Source organism: Dama dama, chromosome 31 (assembly GCF_033118175.1).
Source record: "Dama dama isolate Ldn47 chromosome 31, ASM3311817v1, whole genome shotgun sequence".
NCBI classification, from domain to species: domain Eukaryota; kingdom Metazoa; phylum Chordata; class Mammalia; order Artiodactyla; family Cervidae; genus Dama; species Dama dama.
Genome location: NC_083711.1, coordinates 3,439,752 through 3,449,488, shown reverse-complemented (window position 1 = coordinate 3,449,488; position 9,737 = coordinate 3,439,752).

The window sequence follows — 9,737 nt, the reverse complement described above, 5'->3', positions numbered from 1 at the left end:
ACAGCTTTGGAAGCTCTTCATATTTTTCACACCTTTTCAGACTCTTCATGTTTTTCAACACCGTTGCATGATCCTCCTATTTTTCAGACCGTTTCATGCTCCTCATATACTTGACACATTTTTAAGCTCTTCATATATTTCACACATTTTCAGGCTATTCATGTTTTTCAACACCGCTTCATGCTCCTTGTATTTTTAAGACCGTTTCATGCTCCTCATATTTTTGACACCTTTTGAAGCTCTTCATATTTTTCACACATTTTCTGGCTCTTCATGTTTTTCAACAACTCTTCATGCACCTCCAATTTTTCAGACCGTTTCATGCTCATCTCATTTTTGACACTTTTTGAAGCTCTTCATATTTTTCACACCTTTTCAGGCTCTTCATGTTTTTGAACACCGATTCATGCTCCTCCTATTTTTAAGACCGTTTCATGCTCCTCATATTTTTGACACATTTTGAAGCTCTTCATATTTCTCACACCTTTTCAGGCTCTTCATGGTTTTCAACAACGCTTCATGCACCTCCTATTTTTCAGAACGTTTCATGCTCATCTCATTTTTGACACCTTTTGAAGCTTTTCATATTTTTCACACCTTTTCAGGCTCTTCATGTTTTTGAACACCGCTTCATGCTAATCCTATTTTTCAAACCATATCATGCTCCTCATATTTTTCACACCTTTTTAAGCTCTTCATATTTTTCACACCTTGTCAGGCTCTTCATGTTTTTGAACACTACTTCATGCTCCTTCTATTTTTCAGAGAGTTTCATGCTCCTCATGTATTACACACCTTTTGAAGCTCTTCATATTTTTCACACCTTTACAGGCTCTTCATGTTTTTCCACACCACTTCATGCTTCTCCTATTTTTCAGCTCATTTCATGCTCCTCATGAATTTCACACCTTTTGAAGCTCTTCATATTTTTCACACTTTTTCAGGCTCTTCATGTATTTGATCACCGTTTCATGCTCCTCCTATTTTTCAGACCATTTCATGCTCCTCATATTTTTGACACCTTTTGAAGCTCTTCATATTTTTCACACCTTTTCAGGCTCTTCATGTTTTTGAACACCGCCTCATGCTCCTCCTATTTTTCAGACCATTTCATGCTCCTCATATTTTTGACACATTTTGAAGCTCTTCATATTTTTCACACCTTTTCAGGCTCTTCATGTTTTTGGACACCACTTCATTTTCCTCGTGTTTTTCAGACCGTTTCCTGCTCTTCAAATTTTTACACCTTTTGAAGCTCTTCATATTTTTCACACAATTATAGGCTCTTCATGATTTTGAAAACAGCTTCATTCTCCTCCTATTTTTCAGACCTTTTCATGCTCCTCAAATTGTGACACCTTTTGAAGCTCTTCATATTTTTCACACATTTTCAGGCTCTTTTTGTTTTTCAACACCATTTCATCATCCTCCTATTTTTCAGACCGTTTCATGCTCCTCATATATTTGACACATTTTTAAGCTCTTCATATATTTCACACATTTTCAGGCTATTCATGTTTTTCAACACCGCTTCAAGCTCCTCCTATTTTTCAGACCGTTTCATGCTAATCATATTTTTGACACCTGTTGAAGCTCTTCATATTTCTCACACATTTTCAGGCTATTCATGTTTTTCAACACCGCTTCATGCTCCTCCTATTTTTCAGACAGTTTCATGCTCCTCATATTTTTGACACCTTTTGAAGCTCTTCATATTTTTCACATCTTTTGAAGCTCTTTATATTTTTCACACATTTTCAGGCTCTTCATGTATTTCAACACCCCTTGTTGCTCCTCCGATTTTTCAGACCGTTTCATGCTCCTCATATCTTTGACACCTTTTGAAGTTCTTCATATTTCTGACACCTCGTCAGTCTCTTCATGTTTTTCAACACCGTTTCTTGCTCCTCCTATTTTTCAGACCGTTTCATGCTCCTCATGTATTTCACACCTTTTGAAGCTCTTCATATTTTGCACACGTTTTCAGGCTCTTCATGTTGTTTCACAACCAATTCATGCTCCTCCTATTTTTCAGACCGTATCATGCTCCTCTTTATTTTCACACCTTTTGAAGCTCTTCATATATTTCACACCTTTTCAGGCTCTTCATTATTTTCAACACCACTTCATGCTCCTCCCACATTTCAGACCGTTTTACACTCATCTCATTTTTGACACCTTTTGAAGCTCTTCATATTTTTCACACCTTTTGAAGCTCTTCATTTTTTTCACACGTTTTCAGGCTCTTCATGTTTTTCAACACCACTTCATGCTCCTCCTATTTTGCAGACCGTTTCATGCTCCTCATATTTTTGACACCTTTTGAAGCTCTTCATATTTTTCCCACCTTTTCAGGCTCTTCATGTTTTTGAACACCGCTTCATGCTCCTCCTATTTTTCAGACCGTTTCATGCTCCTCATATATTTGACACCTTTTGAAGCTTTTCATATTTTTCACACCTTTTGAAGCTCTTCATATTTATCAAACCTTTTGAAGCTCTTCATATTTTTCACCCCTTTTCAGACTCTGCATGTTTTTGAACACCGCTTCATGCTCCTCCTATTTTTCAGACCGTTTCATGCTCCTCATATTTTTCACACCTTTTGAAGCTGTTCATATATTTCACACCTTTTCAGGCTCTTCATGTTTTTGAACACTGGTTCATGCTCCTCCTATTTTTCAGACCGTATCATGCTCCTCATATTTTTCACAACTTTTGGAACTCTTCATATTTTTCACACCTTTTCAGGCTCTTCATGTTTTTCGACACCTCTTCATGCTCCTCGTATTTTTCAACACCGCTTCATGCTCCTCCTATTTTTCAGACCGTTTCATGCTCCTCATAATTTTGACACTTTTTGAATCTCCTCATATTTTTCACACGTTTTGAAGGTGTTCATATATTTCACACCATTTCAGGCTCTTCATGTTTTTCAACACCACTTCATGCTCCTCCTATTTTTCAGACCGTTTCATGCTCATCTAATTTTTGACAACTTTTGAAGCTCTTCATATTTTTCACACCTTTTCAGACTCTTCATTTTTTTCAACACCTCTTCATGCTCCTCGTATTTTTCAACACCGCTTCATGCTCCTCCTATTTTTCAGACCGTTTCATGCTCCTCATAATTTTGACACTTTTTGAAGCTCCTCATATTTTTCACACGTTTTGAAGGTGTTCATATATTTCACACCATTTCAGGCTCTTCATGTTTTTCAACACCACTTCATGCGCCTCCTATTTTTCAGACCGTTTCATTCTCATCTAATTTTTGACAACTTTTGAACCTCTTCATATTTTTCACACCTTTTCAGGCTCTTCATTTTTTCAACACCTCTTCATGCTCCTCGTATTTTTCAACACTGCTTCATGCTCCTCCTATTTTTCAGACCGTTTCATGCTCCTCATAATTTTGACATTTTTTGAAGCTCCTCATATTTTTCACACGTTTTGAAGGTCTTCATATATTTCACACCATTTCAGACTCTTCATGTTTTTCAACACCACTTCATGCTCCTCCTATTTTTCAGATCGTTTCATGCTCATCTAATTTTTGACAACTTTTGAAGCTCTTCATATTTTTCACATTTTTGAAGCTCTTCATATTTCTCACACCTTTTCAGGCTCTTCATGTTTTTCAACACTGATTCATGCTCCTCCAATTTTTCAGACCGTTTCATGCTCATCTCTTTTTTGAAACCTTTTGAAGCTGTTCATACTTTTCACACCTTTTCAGGATCTTCATGTTTTTGATCACTGCTTCATGATCCTCCTATTTTTCAAACCATTTCATGCTCTTCATATTTTTGACAACTTTTGAAGCTCTTCATTTTTTTCACACCTTTTCAGGCTCTTCATGTTTTTCCACACCACTTCATGCTTCCCCTAATTTTCAGACCGTTTCATGCTCCTCATGTATTTCACACGTTTTGAAGCTCTTCATATTTTTCACACCTTTCAGGCTCTTCATGTTTTTCAACACCGTTTCATGCTGCTTCTATTTTTCAGACCGTTTCATGGTCCTCATATTTTTCACACCTTTTGAAGCTCTTCATATTTTTCACACCTTTTCAGGCTCTTCATGTTTTTGAACACATCTTCATGCTCCTCCTATTTTTCACACCGTTTCATGCTCCTCATATTTTGACACATTTTGAAGCTCTTTATATTTTTCACAACTTTTCAGGCTCTTCATGTTTTTCAACACCGTTTCATGATCCTCCTATTGTTCAGACCGTTTCATGCTCATCTCATTTTTGACACCTCTTGAAGCTTTTCATATTTTTCACAACTTTTTAAGCTCTTCATGTTTTTGAAAACCGCTTCATGCTCCTCCTATTTTTCAGAGAGTTTCATGCTCCTCTTGTATTTCACACGATTTGAAGCTCTTCATATTTTTCACACCTTTTCAGGCTCTTCAAATTTTTCACACCTTTTCAGGCTCTTCAAATTTTTCACACCTTTTCAGGCTCTTCAAATTTTTCACACCTTTTCAGGCTCTTCAAATTTTTCACACCTTTTCAGGCTCTTCATGTTTTTGATCACCATTTCATGCTCCTCCCATTTTTCAGACCGTTTCATGCTCCTCATATTTTTGACACCTTTTGAAGCTGTTCATTTTTTTCACACCTTTTCAGACTCTTCATGTTTTTGAACACCGCTTCATGCTCCTCCTATTATTCAGACAGTTTCATGCTTCTCATATTTTTGACACCTTTTGAAGCTCTTCATATTTTTCACACCCTTTCAGGCTCTTAATGTTTTTCAACACCACTTCATGCTCCTCCAATTTTTCATACGTTTTCATGCTCCTCATATTTTTGACACCTTTTGAAGCTCTTCATATTGTTCACACCTTTTCAGGCTCTTCATGTTTTTGAACACCGTTTCATGTTCCTCGTATTTTTCAGGCCATTTCATGCTCGTCATGTATTTCACACTTTTGAAGCTCTTCATATTTTTCACACCTTTTCAGGATCTTCATGTTTTTCAACACCACTTCATGCTTCTCCTATTTTTCAGCCCGTTTCATGCTCCTCATATTTTTGACACCTTTTGAAGCTTTTCATATTTTTCACACCATTTCAGGCTCTTCATGTTTTTGAACACCACTTCATGCTCCTTCTATTTTTCAGAGAGTTTCATGCTCCTCATGTATTTCACACGTTTTGAAGCTCTTCATATGTTTCACACCTTTTGAATTCTTCATATTTTTCACACCTTTTCAAGCTCTTCATATTTTTCACACCTTTTCAGGCTCTTCATGTTTTTCAACACCGCTTCATGCTCCTCCTATTTTTCAGATCGTTTCATGCTCCACACATTTTGAAACCTTTTGAAGCTCTTCATATTTTTCACACCTTTTCAGGCTCTCCATGTTTTTCATCACCGATTCATGCTCCTCCTATTTTTGAGGCCGTTTCATGCTCCTCATATTTTTGACACCTTTTGAATCTCTTCATATTTTTCACACCTTATAGGCTCTTCATGTTTTTGAACAGCGCTTCATGCTCCTCATATTTTTCAGACCGTTTCATGCTCCTCATATTTTTCACACCTTTTGAAGCTCTTCATATTTTTCATATTTTTGAAGCTCTTCATATTTTTCACACGTTTTCAGGCTCTTCATGTTTTTGAGCACACCTTCTTGCTCCTCCTATTTTTCAGACCGATTCATGCTCCTCATGTATTTCACACCATTTGAAGCTCTTCATGTTTTTCACACCTTTTCAGGCTCTTCAAATATTTCACACCTTTTCAGGCTCTTCAAATTTTTCACACCTTTTCAGGCTCTTCAAATTTTTCACACCTTTTCAGGCTCTTCAAATTTTTCACACCTTTTCAGGCTCTTCATATTTTTCACACCTTTTCAGGCTCTTCAAATTTTTCACACCTTTTCAGGCTCTTCAAATTTTTCCACACCACTTCATGCTTCTCCTATATTACAGCCCGTTTCAAACTCCTCATGTATTTCACACCTTTTGAAGCTCTTCATATTTTTCACACCTTTTCAGGCTCTTCATGTTTTTGATCACCGTTTCATGCTCCTCCTATTTTTCAGACAGTTTCATGCTCATCTCAATTTTGACACCTTTTGAAGCTCTTCATATATTTCACACCTTTTCAAGCTCTTCATATTTTTCACACCTTTTCAGGCTCTTCATGTTTTTCAACACCGCTTCATGCTTCTCCTATTTTTCAGACCGTTACTTGCTCCTCATATTTTTGACACCTTTAGAAGTTCTTCATATTTTTCACACCTTTTCAGGCTCTTCATATTTTTCAACACCGCTTCATGCTCCTCCTATTTTTCAGACCGTTTCAAGGTCCTCATATTTTTGACACCTTTTGAAGCTTTTCATATTTTTCACACCCTTTCAGGCTCTTCATTTTTTTAAACAGTACTTCTTGCTCCTCCAATTTTTCAGACCGTTTCATGCTCATCTAATTTTTGACACCTTTTGAAGCTATGCATATTTTTCACAACTTTTCAGGCTCTTCATGTTTTTCAACACCACTGCATGCTCCTCGTATTTTTAAGACCGTTTCATGCTCCTCATATTTTTGACACCTTTAGAAGCTCTTCATATTTTTCACACCTTTTCAGGCTCTTCATGTTTTTCAACACCGCTTCATGCTCCTCTTCTTTTTCAGACCGTTTCATGCTCCTCATATTTTTGACACCTTTTTAAGCTCTTCATGTTTTTCACACATTTTCAGGCTCTTCATGTATTTCAACACCGCTTCATGCTCCTCCTATTTTTCAGAACGTTTCATGCTCCTCATATTTTTGACACATTTTGAAGCTCTTCATATTTTTCTCACCCTTTGAAGCTCTTCATATTTTTCATATTTTTGAAGCTCTTCATATTTTCACACGTTTTCAGGCTCTTCATGTTTTTCAACACCGCTTCATGCTCCTCCTATTTTTAAAACTGTATCATGCTCCTCATATTTTTCATACCTTTTGAAGCTCTTCATATTTTTCACACCTTTTCAGGCTCTTCATGTTTTTCAACATCGCTTCATGCTCCGCCTATTTTTCAGACCGTTTCATGCTCCTCATATTTTTGACACCTTTTGAAGCTCTTCATATTTTTCTCACCCTTTGAAGCTCTTCATATTTTTCATATTTTTGAAGCTCTTCATATTTTCACAACTTTTCAGGCTCTTCATGTTTTTGAACACCACTTCATGCTCCTTCTATTTTTCAGAGAGTTTCATGCTCCTCATGTATTTCACACCTTTTGAAGCTTTTCATATTTTTCACACTTTTTCAGGCTCTTCATGTTTTTCAACACCACTTCATTCTTCTCCTATTTTTCAGCCCGTTTCATGCTCCTCATGTCTTTCACACCTTTTGAAGCTCTTCACATTTTTCACACCTTTTCAGGCTCTTCATGTTTTTGATCACCATTTCATGCTCCTCCCATTTTTCAGACCGTTTCATGCTCCTCATATATTTGACACCTTTTGAAGCTCTTCGTATTTTTCATAACTTTTCAGGCTCTTCATATTTTTCACACATTTTCAAGCTGTTCATGTTTTTGAACACGGCTTCATGCTCCTCCAATTTTTCAGACCGTTTCATGTTCCTCATATTTTTGACACCTTTTGAAGCTCTTCATTCTTTTCACACCTTTTGAAGCTCTTCATATTTTTCACACCTTTTGAATCTCTTCATATTTTTCACACGTTTTCAGGCTCTTCATCTATTTCAACACCGCTTCAAGCTGCTTCTATTTTTCAGACCGTTTCATGCTCCTCATATTTTTGACACTTTTAGAAACTCTTCTTATCTTTCACACCTTTTCAGGCTCTTCATGTTTTGCCACACTGCTTCATGCTCCTCCTAATTTTCAGCCCGTTTCATGCTCCTCATGTATTTCACACCTTTTGAAGCTCTTCATATGTTTCACACATTTTAAGGCTCTTCATGTTTTTCAACTCCGCTTCATGCTCCTCCTATTTTTCAGACCGTTTCATGCTCCTCAAAATTTTGACCCCTTTTAAAGCTTTCATATTTTTCACACCTTTTCAGACTCTTCATTTTTTCAACACAACTTCTTGCTCCTCCTATATTTCAGACAGTTTCATGCTCATCTAATTTTTGACACCTTTTGAAGCTCTTCATAAATTTCACACCTTTTGAATCTCTTCATATTTTTCACACGTTTTCAGGCTCTTCATCTATTTCAACAACGCTTCTTGCTGCTTCTATTTTTCAGACCGTTTCATGCTCCTCATATTTTTGACACCTTTTGAAGCTCTACATATTTTTCACACCTTTTCAGGCTCTTCATATTTTTCACACCTTTTCCGGCTCTTCATGTTTTTCACCACCGCTTCATGCTCCTACTATGTTTCAGACTGTTTCATGCTCCTCATATTTTTGACACCTTTTGAAACTCTTCATATTTTTCACACCTTCTCAGGCTCTTCATGTTTTTGAACTCCGTTTCATGCTCCTCCTATTTTTCAGACCGTTTCATGCTCCTCATATTTTTGACATCTTTTGAAGCTCTTCATATTTTTCATACCTTTTCAGGTTCTCCATATTTTTGAACACCGCTTCATGCTCCTCCTGTTTTTGAGACCGTTTCATGCTGCTCATATTTTTGACACCTTTTGAAGCTCTTCATATTTTTCACACCTTTTCAGGCTCTTCATGTTTTTGAACACCGCTTTATGCTCTTCCTATTTTTCAGATCGTTTCATGCTCTTAAGATTTTTCACACCTTTTGAAGCTCTTCATATTTTTCACACCTTTTCAGGCTCTTCATGTTATTAAACACCACTTCATGCTCCTTCTATTTTTCAGACCGTTTCTTGTTCCTCATATTTTTGACACCTTTTGAAGCTCTTTCTTTTTTTCACACCTTTTCATGCTCTTCGTGTTTTTCACACCGTTTCATGCTCCCCTATTTTTAAGACCGTTCATGCTCCTCATATTTTTCACACCTTTTGAAGCTCTTTATATTTGTCACACCTTTTCAGGCTTTCATGTTTTTCTACACCGCTTCATGCTCCTCCAATTTTTCAGACCGTTTCATGCTCATCATATTTTTCAGACTGTTTCATGCACCTCTTATATTGACACCTTTTGAAGCTCTTTATATTTGTCACATCTTTTCAGGCTCCTCATGATTTTCTACACCGTTTCTTGCTCCTCCTATTTTTCAGACCGTTTCATGCTCCTCATGTATTTCACACCTTTTGAAGCTCTTCGTATTTTTCACACCTTTTCAGGATCTTCATGTTTTTGAACACCGCTTCATGTTCCTCCTATTTTTCAAACCGTTACTTGCTCCACATATTTTTGACACCTTTTGAAGCTCTTAATATTGTTCACACCTTTTCAGGCTCTTCATGTTTTTCAATACAGCTTCATGCTCCTCCTATTTTTCAGACCGTTTCATGCTCCTCATATTTTTGACACCTTTTGAAGCTCTTTACAAATTTCACAACTTTTCAGGCTCTTCAGGTTTTTCAACACCGCTTCATGCTCCTCCTATTTTTCAGACCGTTTCATGCTCCTCATATACTTCTCACCTTTTGAAGCTCTTCCTATTTTTCACACCTTTTCATACTGTTCATGTTTTTCAACACCACTTCATGCTCCTCCTATTTTTCAGACCGTTTCATGCTCCTCATATTTTTGACACCTTTTGAAGCTCTTTACAAATTTCACAACTTTTCAGGCTCTTCAGGTTTTTCAACACCGCTTCATGCTCC